A 22,068-nucleotide genomic window follows, 5' to 3' on the forward strand; every position below is an offset into this window, starting at 1 on the left:
AGTCCCAAGTAGCTAAAACCGAGTGAAATGGGCTATCTATGGGTGTCTGTTTTCAGTTTGCTGCCTGTACAGCAAGGGGCTCAGCACAGAAGAGCTGTCAGCTTTGGAGGAGTTTACAAGCTCTTTGCTCTCCAGCATGTGTGTATTTACACAAAGTCAAGTGACATATAGTGAGGCCAGGGATTTGCCGGGCGGGAGCATAAAACCACAGAGGAGATATAATAGAAGCGATTGCAGAGACCAAAAAAGATCAGTCAGGTGCCATGTAGTCTGTATCTCTGAAAGGACAATGCAGGTTTGTTCCCTGGAGCTCTATCTGGCCAAACTTTGTATTTTCTAAACAGTTCCCATTCCTTTCCTTGGCACGTGACCTCCTGGGTTAGTGCAGCTCAGTGCTGGAATACCTTTTGTCCTAGTGAAAGCAAATCCACGGCTTCAAAAAGGACCCCTGAAGCTGTGAGCTGTAAATGCGGACACAGCCTTTTGGACTCTGAGCCTTTAAGCTGCAGCCAGGTCGGGGGGTTGAGCTTTTCTAGGCAACTGTAAGAGCTAAAAACCTACTTTTTTGCGTTAATGAAAGAAGAGATGCTCGTGTGATCACGTGACTCCAGGAACGGGGGTTTAAATGATAGCTCCAAATGCTGTGGGGCTAGCTATATAATCCTGAGATTGCGCAGTATCGTATGGGGGCCAAGCACTGACCCGAGCAGAGGGACGGAGTCTTGTATCTCCAGGACTCGGGTCCTGGGAGCCCCCACTGCGGGTTAACAAAGCCACTGCTGATGTTAACCTCTGAGTGCCACATGAAAGTCACACTGCTCAGGTCTAACCGGACATCACTTGGCACTTTAAGGCCCAGTGATTGTGCCCTCTTACAAAGGAAGCAGCTTCTTCAGTGCCTGGAGAGCCTCACCAGCTCGTGCCAGACCTGTGGCTCTCATCTTGGCTGCTAACACTTCTGCCTAGCTGGGATCTATACGGTGCCGACTGCTTGATACCTACTAGTTCTCCTGGCAAGCCACCAGCAGTACATAACAGTACAGGCAAACCTTTCCCCCCCTCTCCCTTTTCTGGTTCTAAATTTACCCCCTGTTTTCTTTTAATCCACCCAGCGGTCTGAGCAGAGCAGGACTCGTCTTCATGGAGAAGTTAGTGCTAGATTAGTGCAACGAGCACTTTGCATTATCTCTCCTTGTGCACTGAGGATGCCTTTGCATGCTGTAGCTTCCCCAGGAGGAGAAGGCAGACAGTCCCCTGCTGTAGGCAGCACAGCTGTGTTGTAGCCTGGGGCTGCAGGACAGCACTGAGACATGTCCCTTTAGTCTCTTCTTTACTTAGCCCTGTTGCTGTTAGTTAGACCTGTGTAAATAGTGGATGCTTCAGTTCACTGGCCCTTTTGAAAAAATAGAAACAACTGATTTGCTGTGGATCCCTGGTGCCACCACCTTCGCCGATTCCTCTGCACTCTCCGGCTTTCCAGGATGCATCCAGCCTAGCCCTGGCCAAAGGCAGCATCCTCCATCCATGCCAGCACTCAGAGATGCACAGAGCAGTGTCTCCCTGCTCTGTCCTGAAACCTGTGTGTGTGTGGCGGCGAATGGAAAGCACAGAAAGTTCAGCTCTTTTCCCCATGTTGCAGTTTCCACTTTCCCCCTGGTCCTCACTGTGCTCCGAAGGTGCGAGCCAGCCTTCCCTTTCTTTTGCATCTTGGTTGGAAGTCCTCTCCAAATAGCAGCCTCCACCAGGAGTACGGACAAGCGGCAGGGCAGGGTGGCACCTTAGAGACTCACTCACACACTCAGAGGGACAAGCTTTCGCCCCCTGCTCCAGCGCTCTCTAGTGAACCTGCATAAACACTGGTTCTGGGCACGACACGGTGCCCTCCATCCCTGCATGCTTGCACCCTGTCAGCACCACTGCTGTGCTGTGGCAAGGAACCCGGCACTGAGCATCCAAAGCAGCGGTGTTGCCTCACTGCTGGGATTTGGTGCAAGTGGAACGTGCTTCACCGCGGTGCTCCTGGCACGGCTCCGTGGTGGTACCAAAAAGCCTCAGCCTAGGAGAAGGGCCTTGAAAGAACCCGGCATGTCGTGAAGTTGTGGAGCTCACTGCCACAAGCAGCCGTGGAGGCTGGGAGCTTAGTCCAGTTCAAAAGGGGACTGCATGAATCCTGGGAGGAAAGGTCCATCGGTTGGTGTTGAATATGGAAGACGGGTGGGGCAGCCTGTGAGTGACCCTCTTAGGCTTCCTAAATCCCTCAGCACCCGTCTTCTGCGTCTGAGTGAGACAGGAGACTGGGCTTCCTGGACCTACGGTCTCACCCACTTCGTGGCAGTTCTTATGTTCAACACAGCGTACCCGCTAGGAAAACCCTCCTTTCAAGCCGGCATAGGAAGGGTGGTACTAGATTAGCTCCGTGGTCTAGGACTGAGTGAGTTCAGCGTCTACATCAACCACGCGCTGCTTGTGGGACCTTGACCAGCTGATTTTTGTGGTTCAGTTCCTGATCTGGAGAGAATAGCATCACTTACTTCTCTGAGCATTGTGAAGCCAAGTACAGCGAAGACGGACGCTCAGAGGCTGCTATATAACAAACTTAAGAGAGAGTCAGGCGGGACCTGGGAGATCTCTTGCTGCAGGGAAGCTGCCCCAGAGACCTCCGTCCATGAGAGCCTGTAAAAAAGCCTGAAGTTAGACGCAGATGAAGCAGGCCTTGATGAAACCCACGGTCACACGGCTCAGATGGAGAGACGGCTTTAGGCTCTAGTGACTGCCTCCTTAACCTAGGGAGCGCCCAGCTGTGCCAGACAGCCCTTGGGTGCCAACGTTGCCGAGCAGCCGTGATGTAGACGGGTCGGTGCCCCCTTCTTCTGGCAAGCTGCCCACACGGCACAGGCCCGGGAAAGGTTTGGGCAGCCCCTCCCTAAGCACACCTATTAAGTGTTTTCCCCGAGTCCGCTCTGCCGAGTCCTTCCTGGAGCAATGGCAACTGTTGAAACCGCCCCCCTGGTTCCCGCTGCACGGAAAAGCACTGAAGCCAGGTGAGGCCCCTTGGGGAGCGAAAATTGGCCACATCATAGAGAGTTTCCAGCGGAATCAATAAAAGTGCCTGTTACTGAGATACAAGCGGCAGCGTTTTAAAGGACAATATCAATAAACTCCAGAGAGCTGTTAGCGGGCTCAGATCAGGGCTGGCAAGCAGATTGCTTCCCCGCCACGGCGAGATCACGACCACTGAAATATTGAAGTACTTGCATATAAACTGCTCTTTCAAGTATTTTTGACAAGGGTACTAATTAAATCTTAATTGACACTGCACTAATTAGCTTCTTAATTACATGGAACCACATAATTAGCAGCACACTCTGCGCTAATTGTTAATTAGGAAAACCAGGCTTCCCCCCTTTCCCTCCCCTCCTGTTCTCTCTTTTAACTAAAGAGCCTCTTGTATAAGAGAGGCGCTGGGAACAATAGGGCTGGTAATTCCCGGCTCAGAGAGGAGGGCCTGCTGTCCAGGGAGAGCGCAGGTCTGCACACAGGGCCTATGCAAGTGCAGGCTCCCGGTGGGGAGCTGGCCGGGGCCTGGCAAAAGGGCCCCCCGCCCCCCAGTAAAGAGATGGGAGAAGCACTGGTGACATGTAAGGAGCCCCTAGGGTGTCAGGTGCTCTGGATCTCAGAGTGAAGTGTTAATGAATGATTATTAATGATGATTAGCCAGCAATGCAGCACGAGCCTTTACCTGGAGACCCTTCACATTCAGCTCTGGTGCCTGGATGATTTAACTGTTCCTGTGCCCAACAAGGGCCACCCTTTCCATGCCAGGCTCTGCTTAACTCTGCGGGTGCCAGGTTGGTGATCTCGGCTTACTAATCCACAGCGGGCACTGACCTCCCCCTGCCCCAGGGCCGGCCATTCGGTACGCCCCAAAAACCATTGACAACCCGTATCCCTTGGAGTGCTGTTCTGTGCCGCACTGGAATCCAAAAGCCCTTTTCCTCATCCCGAGACAGGTTTAACCCTTAACTTGCTATACCAGGTGCTCAGCTGGTATGGAGTTAGTAAAAACCACTGAGGTGGATCAATTTACATTGGTTCACATCAGCTGGGGAGCTGGCCTCATGTTTCAAGGGCATACACGCATCACCTTCTCTCCGGATCACAAACTCTGTAGTTAAAGTCGAAATACTGAGAGCCTTCCCCTCGGACAACCTTTTGCTCTGAACGGCTGACGTTTCTCAGAGGCTGAATTTGTGGGGGGGAAGGGGAGGCTTCCCTGAAAAGCTAAAGCCAAACCAGGCAAGTTGCATTCAAATAAGACAGCTGCACGAAAGCCCTCACTTCCCTTTTCTGTCGCTAGTCTGCTGGAGCTGCAGATTGCAAGCATGTGCTCCCATGCGTCTGCAGTCGGTCCAGCCTGCGTTTGGACTGCGTGGGTTGCAAAGCAGCTTGCCCTTCTTGGAAACAGTTCAGGTTTCTTGATCCTTTACAGGAATCCCACACCCAAGGCTGCTTTGGTTCATAGGAGCCAAAGACAGCAACACAGCTGCAAGAGTGCAGCCCCTTCCTGCAGCTGCGCAAAACAGGGCTGGAAGTAGTGCAGTGGGTCTTTTCTTCCCCCAGGACCATCCACCTAGTCCTGGGAGTCTGCACTGCTTATAGCTACTGCAGTGTGAATAGCCCTTTGCTATAGGCAGAGCTTGTTCGCTCCCTTTTCACTACTTGTAGCATTCACGTTGCCCATTCCTTCCTCTCCCTTCGTTTCTTCCATCCCATCCTCCTCTTCCCATCATCCGCCCTTTCATTCCGCTTCCTTCATTCCTTTCACTTCAGCATTTCTCTCTTTCCTGCTCGCCCCGTGGCCCTTCCGTCTTCTTCTGCATCTCCCAGCTGGTCATTCTCTTTTACAGTTGTAGTGCAGTTGTGCTGTCTTGTGAATAAAAGACCTTGCTGTGACTAGATCTAAACAGCATGGTGGATTTAGCTTGGGCGTTTGCTTCTCAGTATTGTCTATACTGTCCAAGAGCTGGAAAAACGTGTCGGCCGCCCAATGAGTGTGTTTAAGTCAAGATGAACTTGCATTAATATCTCTGGTACAATATGCAAGTTTTACATGTGCACAGTAGCTATAGGTGCCTGGGCATGTTCATTAGTCAGCATGGGTGGTGGTGTATTTAGTTCATGTGGGAGTGCACATATATGTTATGGGTCCTGTCTGCGTCTGAGCATACGCATGTCATTTTGAAGAATGCCACTAATTGTGTTCAGATATATTTATAGCAGTCAGTATCTAGCGCTATCACCTCAACTGGGGTGATTTATGGCTTTGCATCAGCTGAGGGTCCAGCCCTTACCATTTGGGTCTGCATGCCTGTACAACGCTATGCACTGCTCTCCTCATATCTGCATGTAATGTGTACATACACCTGTGTGCTGTGGGGGTTTTCCCACTCGTTGCTGTGTGTAACGTCTCTGTGCTGTGCTGGGTTTATTTGGACAGCTTGCTGGTGTGTTGGTGTATGCGCCTGCGGGTTGATCCAGGTGCACAGGCTTTTTGTTGGTGCGTGCATATGTCTGTGATAGGGTTTGTCCTCTTGACGGTTTATTGGATTACGTAGGTGTGAGCCCATCCCTGCCATTCTGTGTTAGCGTAGCTACACCCACGTAAAAGAATTGTGTCTGTATGCTAGCGTACTAAGTTGTGCCTATGTATGGATGAGAAACTGTGTGCTAAGTTGTGTCTGTGTAGTGCTATGTTAGCTCACATCCTGACACGGGTGTGCTGGATTGCATCTGTGTGTTGGCCTGTGTCACGGCCCCCGTGCTCCCAAGCATCCCAGCACTGGCTTTGTACACGCAGTCTCACCCACCCATACTTCTAGCCCTTTGCAACATGCAGCAGAGCAGTCTGAGCTGCACTTTTGCCTCTTCCATATTTCATTGCTTAAAAAGCTGCACCAACAACCGTTCCCTCCGTGGAGTCCATTTCCCTGACCTGCCTCTTGTTGTCCAGGTCTTGTCCTTGCTGCCTAAGCAAAGTCAAAACCCAAAGGCAGCCGTTCGGAAAATCTCTCTCTCTCTCTCTCTCTCTCTCTCTCTTTTTTAAGCACAGTTTTCCAGGAAATATAAAAATGGCTTAACACCTGCTGGGGAGTTCATCTTTCATACGAACCTGAAAGAATGTGGTGCTGGCACGTGGTCTGGCTGGGGGAACACAAGCGCCTGTCTGAGGGAAAAGGCGGAGGGGAAAAGAAAATATTCATATTTTCACTGGGGCAAAAAAAAAAGAAAGAAAGAAAGAAAAAGAAAATAAGGAGCTGAGAAAATTGTTCACATTTGACAAATCTTTCTAATTAGGGGCCAATTATGTCCTCAGATTCCTAATTGGGATTCCGGCAGTTTTTCAGGCTTGTAGGGTAATTACAGGCTCGTAATTCTATTAAGATGGAAATTTGGGAGAAATACCTTATCATAACATTTAGATTTTGCCATCTGTGTCGATGGGCCGTGGCGGGGATGGAAGAGGGGACGTTCCCATTGGCGTGCGTGCTGTCTGACGCAAGCGCTCCTCGCGTGAGCCTCTGTGCTACAAATCAGCATCTTTTGCTGATGTCCAGGGAGCCGGGGCTGCTTGCTCCAGAGGAGCATCTGGCCCATAGTCCCCACACAATGAAGCGGGGCGCTACGGCTAGGAGAATTCGAGGAGGAGGGATCGTGTCAGTTTGTGGGCATCATTCAGGGCTCTTGGGGCAGGCACTTGGAGGGGCACTCAAGTGCCACGTGGAGACTGGGATACAGGATGCTGGTACGCGGGCTGTGAGTGACTCGCTGTGCCAGCGTGTTGGGGTGCGAATGCTCGGCTAGGTGAACTCCATCTGCACCGGGAAATACCCACCTGTCTAGGAGCAGTCATATCCAAGTGCCTCCCCAGTCCTTCCAAACAAAACCGGTCATGACAGTCGTTTTTTTGCTGTCGTTTGCAGCCTGGAGGAGAGAGAATTCAGGTTGAATTAGTGCTGATAGTCCCCCACTGGCTTAGGTTGTGTCCACACGGCAAAGTAGGCAGGTTACCAGCCCAGGGTAAAGCAGCACCTCCGAGCTACATCCCCAGCTAGGCCAGCTAGCTTGGGTTAACCACACCAGCAGGCTTGTGTGAGACAGCGTTGTGTGTGGTCAGGTAGGAGAATAGGGTCTGAGTTACCTCTTTGGAGACGCATAGCAAAGAGGCAGCTATATCTCCAAGCTGAGCACGTCCCGTGCGACGAAGCCCATGGTCTCTGCTGTCCTGTGGCATTCACTGATCTCTGAGGGAAAGGTGATTTCTCAGTAGACAGGACTTAACCCTCAGAGACCTCTCTGCTATACTCAGTATTCGGTGGGGACCCAATGAAGGTGTGAGGCATGAGAGCTCTCCAGTCCTGGGGGTGTGAATCCTGGCACACAAGCCATCAAGGTTTGCTTGTTGCTTGTGGCCTTGAGTGTGAATTCTGGCATGTGAGTGCCCTAGCGCATGCTGAGTATGAATCCTGACGCTGCCCTCTTTGCCGGGAGCAACGCTGCTGCCAAGATGTGTATTAGCTCTTGGACGTGACATCGGTGAACTCTGCGCGTGGGGACCAGGTGCATTTGTCAGCTACTAGCTCCTACTGCACTGAGAGGATGGGAGTGAGAAGTCTGGGACCAATATCTGTGGAGCCAACTTCTGACTTCAGCGAGCTCACAAAAGGCTTGCGTAAGCTGGTGTCTGGCCCTCGTGGCCAAGTCATCAGCTGGGCATCACTGTGCAGCTCCATCCGGGGAGCTACGCTGATTTGCATTAGCAGAGGATCTAGCCTGTGGTGCATCGAGGCCTCAGTCTTCCACCTGGCGCATAACTATGAGGGTGTAAATCAAGAACGCCTGCACTAAGGTTTAGTGGGTTGTTCCCAGGGGAAAGCCAGGAGATCCCGTCCCACGGTGGTGGGAGCGCGTGTCCCCAGTCATATGTCCCGTGACCTGGTCTTGGCACTGGGGCTCGGTGAGCGGGTCTGAAAGGGACAGAGGAGGGGAAATGGATGCCAGTGGCTTAGCTGCCACATTACCTATCCGGCTCCCCCTTACCCTTACCTGGCACACAGACAAATCCTGCAGATTTATGCAACTCCCAGGAGTTGTTTATTTTTCTGCATAGAAGTATCTGCTGGGCCGGACAAGGGTTCATTCACTGCCTCTCGTGACAGAGGAGCCTGCAGCTCAGAAACAAGTCCCAGGGGCAGCACTTTGGGGTGTGTCTTGTTTCCATGTCAGTGCGAGAGCTCTGTGAATAATGGATTGTCAGTTCAGTGGCCAAACTGGAAAAAAAATTAGAAAGAAGCAATCACTTGAGGTTGATCAAAACATCTCATTCAACCTGCAATGAAACATTTCATCTGGGTTGTGGCGTGCTCAGTTCCACCCCTCTGCTCGGGACCGACTGCCCCCGGACCCACTTAGTACATCCAGGTCAGTCTCACAATGACATTTCCTTTCTTTCTTGGAACGTAAAGTCAAAATGGTTCACTTAGGAAATGTAGAAACAAAACGTTTTTAGACTTTTTTGGCAGGGAGGGCACAGCGAAGAACTGAAATTATTCTCTGAATTGGACTTGGATTCTCCAGTAGTTTCAATAGTCCTGAAACTGGGAGCATCTACATGTGTGCTTTAATGCTCAGGAGTCTATTTTACTACACATTAAAGAGTTGCATTAAAAAAGTGCTAATACACTTATGCGCAGTAACAATAGGCTACTGCGCATTAAGCGCCACTAAAAAAAATATGCATTTTTGCTACTGCGCATTAGGGCAGCCTAATGTGCATTTATTTAGTACCTCACATTACAGGCACTCAATGTAATGCTCATTAGCAACAGTGCATTAATGAATGTGTAGACATGCCCACTGACTTGTTTTGGTGAATTTATTATTCACATTTCTTTGTTTGCTGCAGACAGACACAGACACACTCGTACACGTGGAATCAATCGGTTCTGATCAATGCCTGTTCCTACATGGCAGTAGGGTTTGACCCCAGGCACTTTGCTGAGAACATGACACCTTTCCCAACTGAATCAAATTGGCACTGGTAGCAGTCGGAGATGCTTGTTCAAGCCAGTCTCTAATGGGAAGCAAGCACCCGAGGGCACGCTGGTACCTCTCATGTAGTGTGCCAGGCAGTGCCATGCTGCACTTTGCCACGCTGCTTCTTGCAACTTGCCATGCCCCATCCATGTGGTGCTGGCTTCAACCCAGTGGGATTGTCCCTGTCTAAACCTTCCCAGCCAGGTTCTGATTCATGCGGCACTTAAAATTGGCCTGACCCTCTTGAGAACCTGTAGATCCCTTGACGTTCATGGAAACTCCCCCCAAATTCAGTACCTTCCTGGGTGCAGGCCTTAGTGTGGTTATATTGTAGTAGGGTAATAATGGGGTTGTAGCCATGATGGTCCAGGGAAGATGTGAGAATTGAGGTTTGTTTGGTAATATTTTCTGTTGGATTCGCTGTATAATTGGGAGAGATGTTAGAGAGGCTTTTGGATAGAAAATGCTCTTCCTCAGCTCTGGGAAAGAAGCAGATGCAGCCTAAGCTAAGTGCCAAGCTCATTATCAACCTCTTGCTTTATGTCTCTTCCAGCCAAGAGGACTCTCCGAAGCCATCCCTTCCAGCAAGTCCACCTTGGAAGGGCAAAGCAGGCTGGCGACAGTTAAGCCTCAGCACAAGGTACTGTACAACAGGGCTCCTCTGAGCCACAGCCGTAACTCGGGGTTCCCCAGCACGCAGTGCTATTTCTTTCCCTTTTGCTAGTGAAACCAGCTTGGAGCAATTTTAATCTGGGTTATTGGGATGGAAAGCAGCTCTTTCTGTGTCTGGAAATATATAATAACTCCCCCTCCCCCCGCCCCTCACAAGTCCTCTGCATAAGATTCTTGCTTCCTTTGATCTTTTGTGCGCGGCTTCTTATCAGCGGGCGAGTAGGTTTACACAGTGGATGATATGGGAATAATACTCAACTGAGATAAGACACAGCCTTGGCTTGCCTTTGTATAGCGAATTTGATAGCACTGGGAAAATGTTTACTGGGAGACTTTGGGAGGCTGGGCTGGCTTCGCGGGGAGGCAAAGTAGGTGGCAAAAAAGCTAATTTGCACATGTGAAACATTTATTATCCACTGGCAGGAATTGTTTCCCGGTCAAATTGGCAGTGTTTCAGTACTTGCTGTCGGACAACAGGAGACAATGGGCAGGGCTCGCTGTTTTGTTGCGTCAGTTTGTACTCGATCGTTGAGAAGTGCCGAGATGAGCCAGCATTTCCTGGGCCAGCGGTCATCAACACTCGCATAAATTGTGGGGGCCAAAGGCTGAAAGTGCGAGCGACAATCTGTTACCAACCCAGAAGTGTGCCATTTCAGAACTGCCTGTTGCAAAAAAGGCAGCAACACACAAAATCCAGCATGTTTCAGGTTTCTGAAAGTTGCTAGTTCTCGTCCAGCCAATGCATTAAAACCAGGAGCGGAACGGAAGGGGGTTAAACAGGACAAATGCCCCTGTTGCATCATTAAAACCAGTGGTGTAACCAAAGGGGAGCAAATAGGATGAATGTCCCTTCAGTGGAGGGGCGCAAAAATAATTGAAACCACAGCAGCGGTTGATTGCCTCCCTGTGATCAGCACCCAGGTGGGCAGCACTGCCCATGCGGCATGGCTGCCCAGGGCATGGAGCTCCCCAGCTACGCCTCCGAATAAAACATTCGAGTTGTGAATGTACATCCGACTAAAACATCAGTGCCTCCACCTCTGAAATCAGCTTTCTTCTAACAAAGAAGGTTTTGTTTGATCTGATTGTTCCAATGGGCCTGAAAGACGAGAACAAGAAGAAAAGGTTGTCACCACCGAAGCAGCTCCATCTGCAAATGTGGGATGTCATCAGGTGATAATAGCTTGATGTACTTACTCAGTTGTTCAAGGAATATGGAGAAAACCTACAAAGGAGGAAACAGGGCACGGGTGTTGTGATGGCCAGTGACAAATACCAGTTTGCCTTTTGATTGTGAAGACTGTTCCAGTGTAAAATCATTATCAGGATTTTCCTGTGGAGAGTAATGGAAGAAAATGTCTGGGTTTCCATTGTTCACACTGGTTTTCAAATGGAGAAGGAAGCTTCAAGACATGGGATGGAGAAGGCCTTCTTGAGGCCTAGGCCTCTATCTGCATAAGCAATGGCTCATTTCTCGGTGGTGGACACGTCCCTCTGTTCTCAGCCTCTGGACCAGGAGTCCCGAGGGAGCAGATCTGATAGCACAGTGCTCACCAACCAGTGGATCTCAGAGCCTCTTGCAGTAGATCTCGGAACATCTATGGAGTCCATCCAAGGCTGGGGTGGGGGTCTGAGTGCCTGTGTGCATGCACATGCAAGGACAGGGGAGCAAATTTGCTGCTAATGGCAGCAAGCTGCTCCCGCTTCCAGGGGGCCCTGCAATGGGCCAGGGCTGGGACATTATATCCTCCTCCCCTCCTCCCATCCCCGGTGGCTGCCTGCTGCTGAGGTGAGAACAATGTCCCTCTGCCCTGGCAGCAGGGAGCTCCTGGCCCCGGCTCCTTGATCAGGGGCAGAGAACTTGGAAAGAGTTGCAGGTGGGGAGCAGGTCCCAGCCCCCTGCCCCGATCCACCAATGCCCCTGACCATGACAGTTCCCAGCCCCCGCCTGGCACCTGGGGCAGAGGCTGGGGAGCCTGTTCCCTGCCCGGCTCCGCAGCTCAGCAGTGTAGGGAGCATTGCTGAGCTGGGGGAGCTTGTTCACCAGCCTATTCCCCTCCCAGCTTCATGCTCACAGAGATGGCAGGGACCAAGATCCCTAACCCCTGCCAGCAAGCAGCTCCCAGCACCAGCTCCATGACCGTGTGGCCGGTGCTGGGTGATAAGGGTCTTCTAGCGCTAGCCTTGCAGTCGCAGGGCTGGCACGGGGAGACGAGGATTTCCCAGCCCGTGTTCCCCGATCTCAGAGCAGGGGGCTCAGAGCTCCCTGCTGCCAGGCAGGGGGACGTAGTCTCCGTCTGGGCTCCTGCAGTGGAGCCTGCCTCAGCAGTAGACAGCTCCTGTGGGCAGGGAGCAAGCTCCCTCCCCCTGGTGGATGGCTAACGGGGAGCAGATTTGCTCCCAGTCAGGTGTCTACACAAGCGCTATTGTACCATTACTAATCGAGAGTAAATTTGCTACTTGCATTTGTAGGTAGCAAATTTACTCACAATTAATCAAGTTTACTGTGTAGTAAGCATGTACACATGTAGACACACATGCTTGCTGCACAGTTAAACTGCCCTACCGTGCAGTTGTGTAGATGCACATTGCGATGTAGTCTACTGTAGTGATTCTCACCCTTTTTTATTCTCATTAAACTTAAAGGACTGCTCATGAGGCTCAAGGGACCCCTCAAAAATGCCAGCATTTAGCTTTCCCTTGTTTTTTGAGTACAGAAAAATAATGGAGCAATTCTTCTGTTGCAAAGAACTCAGAAAGCCCCACAGCAGGTCAGGATGGTTTTGACACAGTGGGTTCCTATTTAAAATCTCTGTGTTTATCTTGTAAATCAGGCATTGGTTTTTGCTCACCTAACACTGCTAATATTGTGCATCACACTTAAAAAAAGTCTCGCAACACTCCAGGTGCTGCGGGCCCTGGTTGAATATCACTGATCTGGTGTTTCTGGAAGCAGTCACTGATTTTGGGATACCTCAATGTCTGGCCACCCGCTAGAAGACATCTTGGGCCTAGCTGTCAGAAGGAGCTGGACATCCTGAAATAAATGGCAGGTAAAAGTGCTCTTCAGCTCTGAATATCCACCTCTCCTTGATGTACCTCTTAGCTGCCAAAACTCAGGAGCAATTTCTGAATACATCCACTGGAGGGGCTCACTCTGGGTTTGCAACCCAGTCCCTGCTCAACAGAGAAAATAAAAAAAAAAATCCCCAGGACATTTAGCAAAAAAAAAAAAAGAAAGAAAGAAAGAAAAGTGCAACGTTTTTCTAAAGATGCAAAACTGGTTCAGCAAGTCCTTTTGGAAAGCTTTGCTCTTCTTTGGAGTGGTGCATTTGTAGCAGAACTCCGGATACTCTCCTGGACCCAGGAAGAGCTTTGGTTGTTCAGCAAAGAAGTTGCTGTCATGGCAGTCCACCTGCTCCTCTGCTATTTAAGGGAGAGGATGGCAGCTAACCTTGCCCGTCCCCCTTCCTACCTCAGCCTCAGGTCCTCCACACAGGTTTTGGAGGGTCCCACAGTGCATTAATCCCAGAGACTAGGCAGGAAGGCCAGGGAAAGGATGCAGCCATGGAGACTGGGTCCATTGCAAGGTCTTGTTCCATGGAAAAGCTTTTCCTCATTTTTCCTCTTTTTTTATTTAAATCCATCTTCAGCGAGATGGGAAATGCAGCTCCCTGCTGGAACCCACACAACGGACGAGTCTATTTTCACTCTCCGAGCAGAAGTGCCAAAAAAGCCTAAACCACAAAAATGGTGGAGAAGCAGAGAAGAAAACTGGGATCTCTTGCAGCCCTTCTGCTTTAGCAACATGCAGTCCTTTGTGCATGCTGGGAGCTGGTAGGTCCTGCCCCCTGCCACGAGGCATGGGGGACTTAAACTTAAGTCACTTTTGACAGCGGGGGCTGTATGTCCTAGTCAGTGGGTAGAGACTGATGGGGGACTCAGAGGGATGGACTTCTATCCATAGCTCTGACATGGGGTGACTCTGAGCTCATCACGGCCCCCTTTATAGCTCAAGTTTTCCCATCTGTAAAATGGCTATAATGGGTCTGGCCTGGTTTGTGAGTTGCTTAGAGATGCGAAAATGAAAACTGCAATGTGAGCACCAGAGCTGATGATTAATCATTAATCACACACCTCTGTGTTGCACAGGCAATGCCCCTGTAGGCTGGATCCTCAGCTGACATAAATGGCTGTAACTCCATGGACTTGGCCAAGCTTGATTTACACCAATGAAGTTTCCAACCAACCTGATCCAGCCCCGTTGATGCTGATGGGCATCTTTCCCCACTTCTCCCTGGGGACTGGATCTGGTCCTGCCTCCCAAGCAGGCCCCACCACATTTTCCGCTCTCCACCACCCAGCAAGGGGCATGTGAGCAGCCCCAACAAAAGGAAACCAGCAGGAGGGGGCTGGTGGGAGCTGTGAGGAAAGGGAACGTGGAAAGGGTTTAGGTGGGGAGGCAAAAATATTAAAAACATGATGGATTTCTGCTGTCTTCTCAGAAACGAGTTTGCCAGAGGGACACAGAGGGGGCTCGAACAGGTGCCAGAAGGAATTTCCAAACAGCTCTTTCAACATCCCCAGCCGTCCCCCCTTGGCTCCTTGGCAAGGACACAGCTTCCTCTTGAAAGATGTTCCAGAGACAATGAGGCTCGAGGTGAGTGCCGAAGTGGAGGGGGTGGCCGCTAGGAAAGACCCCTCCATCCATGGCTGCGTAATCGGTTTCCTATTAATCTGGCTTTTTTATTATTATTATTATTGTTATTATTATTAAACATCTCTCTTCTCCCAAATCATCTCAGCGCCGTGGCAAGGGCCCCGGTAATAGCTCCATAAATTTTAGCCATAAAAAGTAATGGAGGGAGACAAATGAGATAATTAGGAATAAATCTTGGCGAGGTCTCTATTCATCAACATCCCCCAGAACCGGCCAATATTCCAAATCATTAGCAAAGCCCGTAATTAACAAAGAGCCAAGGCTTCCAACGTTAATAAAGCTCTCTCAACTCTATATTATCAGGTAGCGGCTGACGAATCAGCCCCGTTAATGTTATGGCCTTTGTTAAAGATCTCTCTCTCTCCAGTTCGTTTTTTTTTTTTTCTTTAAGCTAAAAGCCCTGTGTCAATTTTTTTTCGCTCTTCTGCTAAATTTTAATTAGATTTTGCGTGTGCATCTGTAGAGGGCGAGTGAGGGGACAAAGGGACAAGGATTTTTTTTTTTCCATTTCTGCTCAGGGGATGCTGGCAAAAGAAGTATTTTGACAGAGGATTTTTTTCCCCCTCCTTTTCTGCCTCTGCTTTTATTCAGTGCTACGTAGGTCTGCTCTCGATACTCTGGATCAGAGATCAGGGCTCTGCGTGGAATATACCTTAAGAGCCTGCTTTCCGCCCCTCCTCCCACCATAATAGTCAGTGAGGCAGGGTGTTTTAGGTGTGTTCAGTCAGTGCCTCATGGGCGGAGAGCTGTAAGGATTGGTGTAGCCATGTTACGGCACTCCCAGCACTTTTTGGCCATCTGGCTGTATGGGTTGGCTATGAGCATGACTGCCTCCAGGCACAAGTTACCAGCTAGTGCAGCACATGACACAAAGTAGACGGCACTTGCTGCAGAGAAGGGCTTGAGATGTGAGCCCAGCTTCTCCAAATCAGGCACCTTTGCTTGCATTCACTCTTGCCTCCTTCAAAAATCCAGGTCAACAGCTGGAGCGCACGTGACAGGTGACTTTATGAGAGCTTTGTCTGTCCTAAATTCTAGGCTGAGTCCCCATCTGTTCCCTGAGTGTAAATGAGAACATCCCAGGCTGCTCTTTTGCTGTATGCAAGTGGCTCCTGAAGCATCTTTCTGTAGTCGTAGTGAGGCAGCTGCCTGTGGTCCTTCACCCCTGGTTGACTGAGTTACGTTGGCACACCAGAGCAGACCAAGTGTCCATCACGTCCAGTATCCTGTGTCTAACAGTGGCCAGCAACAGATGTTCAGAGGAAGCTGCAAAAAACCACAGCTGCTTCTTAACCCTGAGGCAGTTAGTTGTTGGCTGATGTCCTAAAGCATGAAGGGTTATACCCTCCCTGCATGTTTAAGGTTATTTTACACAGCTTTGAATTGTAACCGGGGCCTGAAATGTACTGTCACAGGCTGGTGTGGATGAGAAGAAGAAGTCAACAGGATTCAAACTTTTATAGGAATAATGAGGATAAATATAGTTATAATGATTTATGTCCAGAGTTTTGGAAGAGAAATTCAACCACATGGTTCAGCGTTTAAGCCATTCTCTAGGGACTAGGGTAGGATGGTTGAAGGGGCAGATTATGCAACACCTGCCTGTTGCGGGGATTTTTGTGTATTCTGCTGACTCCCACTGGAGGGAAAACATTTGGGTTGACTGGATTTGGAGTCTCTTTTGCGATGCCAATTCCTATCTTGCATGTGGATATGCTTCTTTTCTACCCCTTTCCTGAATTCTTCTAAGCATCTGCCCTTCGTGACATCCCGTGCCACTGAGTTTCACAGGGTAACCATATATTTTGTTCCTTTTTTGACCAATGCCTTTGCTGTCTGACCATCCAGTAAAATCATTCTTGTATTATGAGACAGGCACAATACTGAAAAATGGAGATCTCATATAAGCTCCTCTCTCATTCCATTTGTTGAACAGCTCATGGCCACAGACAAAGCAAAGTACCTTAAGGTTAGATCCATCTGGGCCTAACCAGGAGTTGGCGACACCTGCAGATGCCGCCAGCAGTGTCAACAGAGGCCAGTGGTGATCACAGTGATGACTGCCTTTTTGTAGGGGGTGCACTGCCATGCTCGGGGGGTGCATGTGCACCCCCTATGCGTCACCAGAGGTTTGGGGGCTGGAGGATGTGACTTGTGAGGAGAGGCTGAGAGAAGTGGGCTTATTGTGTCTGGAGAGGAGAATCGTAAGGGGGAATTGAATAGCAGCCTTCAACTCCCTGCAGGGCGGCTGCAAAGGGGATGGAGCTGGACCGATCTCAGCGGGGGCAGATGACAGAACAAGGAGCAATGGGCTCGAGTTGCAGCAAGGAAAGTTGAGGTTGGATATTGGGAAAAACTCTCACCAGGAGGGTAGCAAAGCACTTGAACAGGTTACCCAGAGAGGTGGTGGAGCCTCCTTCCCTGGAGGTGTTTAAGACCCAGCTCCAACACAGCCTAGTGTTACCAGATTTCCTGTCACTTTGGGGTGTACTCATTTTTTTACATTTCTGGGGCCTCTGTAATTCTAGCAATGTGCTGCTTGTGTCACTTGTGTTTCTGTATCTCTCCCTTCTGCAAGTCCTCACCCGCAATGGAGCTACCTTGCAGGACTCAGGTTCAATCGGGCTGGGTTTCTCCACCCACCGAATCCATCTGTGTGTGGATGTGCAGGTATGTGTTTGACTACCAGGGCACACCTGAGTCAGGCCGGGTTATTCAGCATTGACAGGATAACACCCTCATACGCCTTGAGCTCAGTTGATCAGGGCAACAATAAAATGCAATCAAACATAAGCACAAGGGTTAACAGAGCACATCTCAGCCAGGCTGGGTTATTCAGCATTGACAGGCTGACACCTCACGTGCCTGGAACTCAGCTCATCCCTTATTTCAGCAGAACAATAATAAATGCAGTTAGACACACTCATGCTAACAGAGTACGTCTGAGCAGGCTGGTTCCGATCAGCACTTTCAGCTGACAGCCTCATGTGCCTCAAAGCTCAGCATATCCCACTGTCTCATCACAGTGGTCCTAGTAGTAACTCCCTTGCTGAGCAGACCCCACCGTAGTTTTGGGCATTACCCGGATCCTTGGCTTAGGTAAAAGAGGCATTGCTGCAGACCAAATGGGGAAGTCAAAGGGAAGGAAGAGTAAGAGAGGTTCAGAGAGAGAGAATATAGCAGCCACCTTGACCATAAAAGTTATTTACTGCCAGGTATATGAACTTACTCTGATCCCAGTAGTAATAGCCATACAAGAGAGACAAATAAAACAGTTACAGCATTACATAGTTTTGTTCAGGCCGCTTGGGGGTGGGAGTGGTGATTGTTTTGTCAGTCAGACAGGCTGCATACGGTGCCAGGGTTCCCCAACAACAGAGCTGACAGGTGACACTGGGCTGGGATGATGTAGTTGGAGCTGGTCCTGCGGTTGGACTAGATGCGACTCCTGAGGCCCCGTCCAACCCTCATCTTCTATGACTACCTGCCGCTCCTTTCCAAAATCGTAGCCCTGCCCATGGCAGTGCCTTAGCTGAGCTACAGCTTAAACTCCTGCCTCGGGGTGACCCCTCACTGCTGTCACACTAGTGCAACAAGTAATTGTTCATATATTTTTTTCATATATACACACATACATACATGAAGAGCTAAATTATTCACATTCTCGAAGTACAGACTTTAAGAACACCAGAAGCATGAGGTGGCAACACTGTCACTTCAGCATTCCCCCTTCCTCCCCACACCTATCCCCCCGCTCCTAATAAAAGAGATCACACCTACCCAAAGAGCCTCGTCTGCTTTACCAGAAACCTGGCGCCTCTCGGTCTTTAGCCAAGACCCGTGCCCGCCCATGATCAGGATTCTCTGCAAGTCGAGACACAAAACTCAGGGGTGGTTACAATCCCTTTCCTGATGACCTCTTCTGTACATCACATCCAGATACAACCACATTTCCCAGAGATCCTCCATTCCCTCCGAGCAGGTGAGGGACTGCTACCACCCGAGCTGGATGAAGAGGCAAGAGACCAGTCTTGAGCTCAGCCTGGTAATGGTGACACCCAAAGCAGCACTCGTCTCTACGCCGGTCCAGCTCCTCTGTGCAGTCTCACCTTTGCTGGCTGGGGGAGACGCAGGAGGAAGCTAGTAGGAGCCACATGCCTGCTTGCACAGAGGATTCCCTCTGTTCACATGCAACGGGTAGAGGCGGGTTGTTTAATTAAATATTCTAACTGGTGCTATTCACTTGCCTTGGTTTCACCGAGACCCTGGGAACTAGGCAGAACCCATTTTCCCCTAGGCTCAGAAGTCAATTCACTGGGGTCGGGAGCACGACGACTCCGGAAGGAAGGCAGGACTTCTCTGCTCCCACCATCAGGGAGGCTGCCTGCTAGGCCTCGCTGACCAGACCCATTGTAACGGCCAGCAGGAAAGCAGCCAGCGCGGCTTCTAGCTGCCAGCTCCTTCCTTTCCCAGAAGTGCTTCTCCCTTCTTAGAAGAGCCATGTGCTGGGTCGGGATGGACAGCTTCTCCGTTCACTTGCCCAGGCTGCTGCTTGTAATGTACCTGCCAAGCTGCACCTGCACCTGCTGAGGGGTATCTCTGCTGCAGCACGTGGGACTCATGACTCTGGCTTCATGTGGCTGGTTAGGCAGCGCCTGTATTGTCTACGTGTCTGTCCCAGACAGACCTGGTGGGTCCCTGCTGCGGGGAACAAGAGGCCAGTCAGCAAAGGAGGATCCAGGAGCTGCTGTAATGCAGGACCGGGGGGGGGGGGGAATAACTCCTGGGGGCAGATGGAGGGAAGGGAGCGGAGACCTAAGTGGCCTGGGGAGGAAGATGTCAGCAGGGGAGGCAGTGCAAGGGGGTCTGTGGTGGGCACAGGCAGGGAAGGCAGGCTGGGGGCTCCAGAACAAGGGAAGTGGGCACCTGGGGGGCAGGGCCCAGCCAAGACCCCAGTGCCCACTAAGCAGCCCTAGGGCTGGAACAAAGCTGGTGCCCCTGCACAGGGCTGGGGTGCCCCCCAGCAACCAGGGAGGCCCCAGCTGCACCCCCATGGCCCCCTGCAGGCCCGCGCGGCGGGACACCCAACAGACCAACGCTACGACAAGAAGCGTCGCGCCTGCCCCCGCCTTACGAAGCCCACCCCCGCGCCTCCCTACGGCGCACGCGCCACCTCGGCTCCGCCCCCGGGCTCCCCGCAGGCGCAGTGCTGCCCGCACAGCGCGTGGCTGGGCGTTGGCATCGGCCAGCGCTGGGGCAATGGCGAGGTGGCGGTTGCCATTGGCCGGCGGTGAATCTGGGGGTTGTGATTGGCCGACGGTGAGCCAATGCGGCGTCGGGGGCCCTGGATAAAAGCGGGCGGGAGGCCACATTGCCGTTCTTACCGAGCCGTGCCGGTGGAGAGTGGTGTGAGGTGCGGGGCTGCCTCGCCCCGTCTCTACCCTCGCAGGAGCCTGGGTCGGGGCCGCAGCTGAACTTGTGTCGGCCCCTTGCCCCGGTAAAGCTGCCCCGTGTCTGTGCCCCTCGTTTCAATAAAGGCGTTTGCGCCCGGGCCCATGTCTCTTCTGCACAGTCGGGGGTGATGTGCCAGCTCCAGCGCTTCCCCGCGTGTGCCCGGGGCTTACCCCTCCCGCTTTCCGGCTCGTTCCCGTCCGCTCTGCCCTGGGCTCCTCGCCGCTGCGGTCATGTCCCTTCTCGGCTCGTTGCCCTCTTGCTTCGTCCGTCCCGGGTAGGTCCCCGCTTTCTTTCGCTCGCGGCCCCCTTCCCTCTTGGGGCCCCCTTCCCCCGCAGCCCCTTCCCCTTGCGGGCTCTTCCCCCTTTCTTCTTGCACTTTTCCTCTCAGTCCCTCCTCTCACTGTTCGGGGGGTCCGTCCTCCTCCCGCAGGTCTTCCCCGCCGTTCCGGGGTGTTGCCCTCCCTCCTCCTGCCCGTGCTTTCCTGCCCTATGGCTCATCCCAGCCCCATTCTTCAGGCTCCCCCTTTCCCGGGTTTCTTTCCCCTTTGGGCCTCGGGCTTTTCTTCCTCGGTCTTCAACCTCTTCCCTGCTTCCTTTCCCCCTTCACGTCCCCCCACACCCCACTTCATTTGTGGGATTTTTTCTCTGTTGTTTCTTAGGGCCCTTCCCCACCCTTCATTCTTGGGGCTTCCCCGCCTCCCCCTACTCCTCTTCTTCCCTTCATTTTTAGGTGCTTCCCCCTTTATTCCTGGCTGTTCCCCCCATTTTCCTTGGGGCTTTCCCCACCTTCTTCTTGCTTCTTCCCTCCCCGCCTTGGAGGTTTTACTCCTTGTTCATGGGTTTACCCCCCCCCACCCTTTGTCCTTGTGTCCTTTGCCTCCTCCCTGGGTCTCTCACCCCCACCTTGGGCTCAGGTCCCATTTGGCCCAACCCAGGCCCCTGTATTCCCCACCCCCCATGTCTCTTTGCCCCCATCTCCCGAGAGAGCAATGTTGGGTCACTACAGGTCAAATCCCACCCCATAATTAGGTGAAAGGTCACCAACTTATTTTTGGGGAAACCAGGGGTCACACGGAGTTCAACTTGGGGTCAACTACAGGTCAACTCCCCCCTAAATAGGTGAAAGGTCACCAACATATTTTTGGGGGGAATCCAGGGGTCACACAGAGTTCAACTTGGGGTCACAGAGTTCAACTTGGGGTCACAGAATTCAACTTGGGGTCAACTACAGGTCAAATCCCCCTAATTAGGTGAAAGGTCACCAACATATTTTTTGGGAATCCAGGGGTCACACAGGGTTCAACTTGGGGGTCACACAGAGTTCAACTTGGGGTCACAGAGTTCAAGTTGGGGGGTCAACTACAGGTCATATCCCCCCCTAATTAGGTGAAAGGTCACCAACATATTTTTGGGGGATCCAGGGGTCACACAGAGTTCAACTTAGGGTCACCTGAGGTCACATTTGGGGTCTGTGGTAGAGGACACTGCCCCTGTGCAGTCCAACCCACAGGCCCTGCCTGACAGCACGAGGCCTTGGCCACCAGGCAGGCAGGGCCCGCGGCTCCCCTTGCAGTGGGGTCCGTGCGTGTTCGCAGGGAAAGAGTCAAGGGGCCCAGAAGTGAGGGCCTGTGGTGCAGGGTGCAGGGCTTCTCCCTGTGGGTGCTGCGGGCCTGGGTTCAGGTCTGGGTCTCCCCGCTTTTATGGGGAGGCGCCTTCCTCTTGCAGTGGAGGGGCCTGGCGGGTGCGTGTCAAGGGGCCCAGGCCTGGAGCTGCTTTCAGCTCTCCCCAGTAGTCTGGTGGTAAGGGTACTACCCTAGGTGGCAAGAGTGGTGGGTTCAAATCCCTCCTTGCTAGACCCCTCAGGCCCTTTGTTCCTCAATGGGTACCTGGGGCTGAGTTGTGGAGCAGGAGGAAAAAGGCTTTCCTTTAAAAGCCAGGGGTTTTTGCTTTGTGCCCCAAAACAGCCTGGCAGACACCAGGTGGCTCAGGACATATCCAAATGGGCTACAGCTCCAAGTCCCCTCCAGCTTTCAACCAAGATCACCTCTGAGCACCAGCTGTTAGGCAAGCGCTGGAGGGGAAGTCGGTTGCATACTAGTTGGGGCCAGAGGACTCAAGCCTTGCAGAAA

This window comes from Crocodylus porosus, unplaced genomic scaffold (assembly GCF_001723895.1).
Source record: "Crocodylus porosus isolate Cpor-Errol unplaced genomic scaffold, CroPor_comp1, whole genome shotgun sequence".
Taxonomy (NCBI): Eukaryota; Metazoa; Chordata; order Crocodylia; family Crocodylidae; genus Crocodylus; species Crocodylus porosus.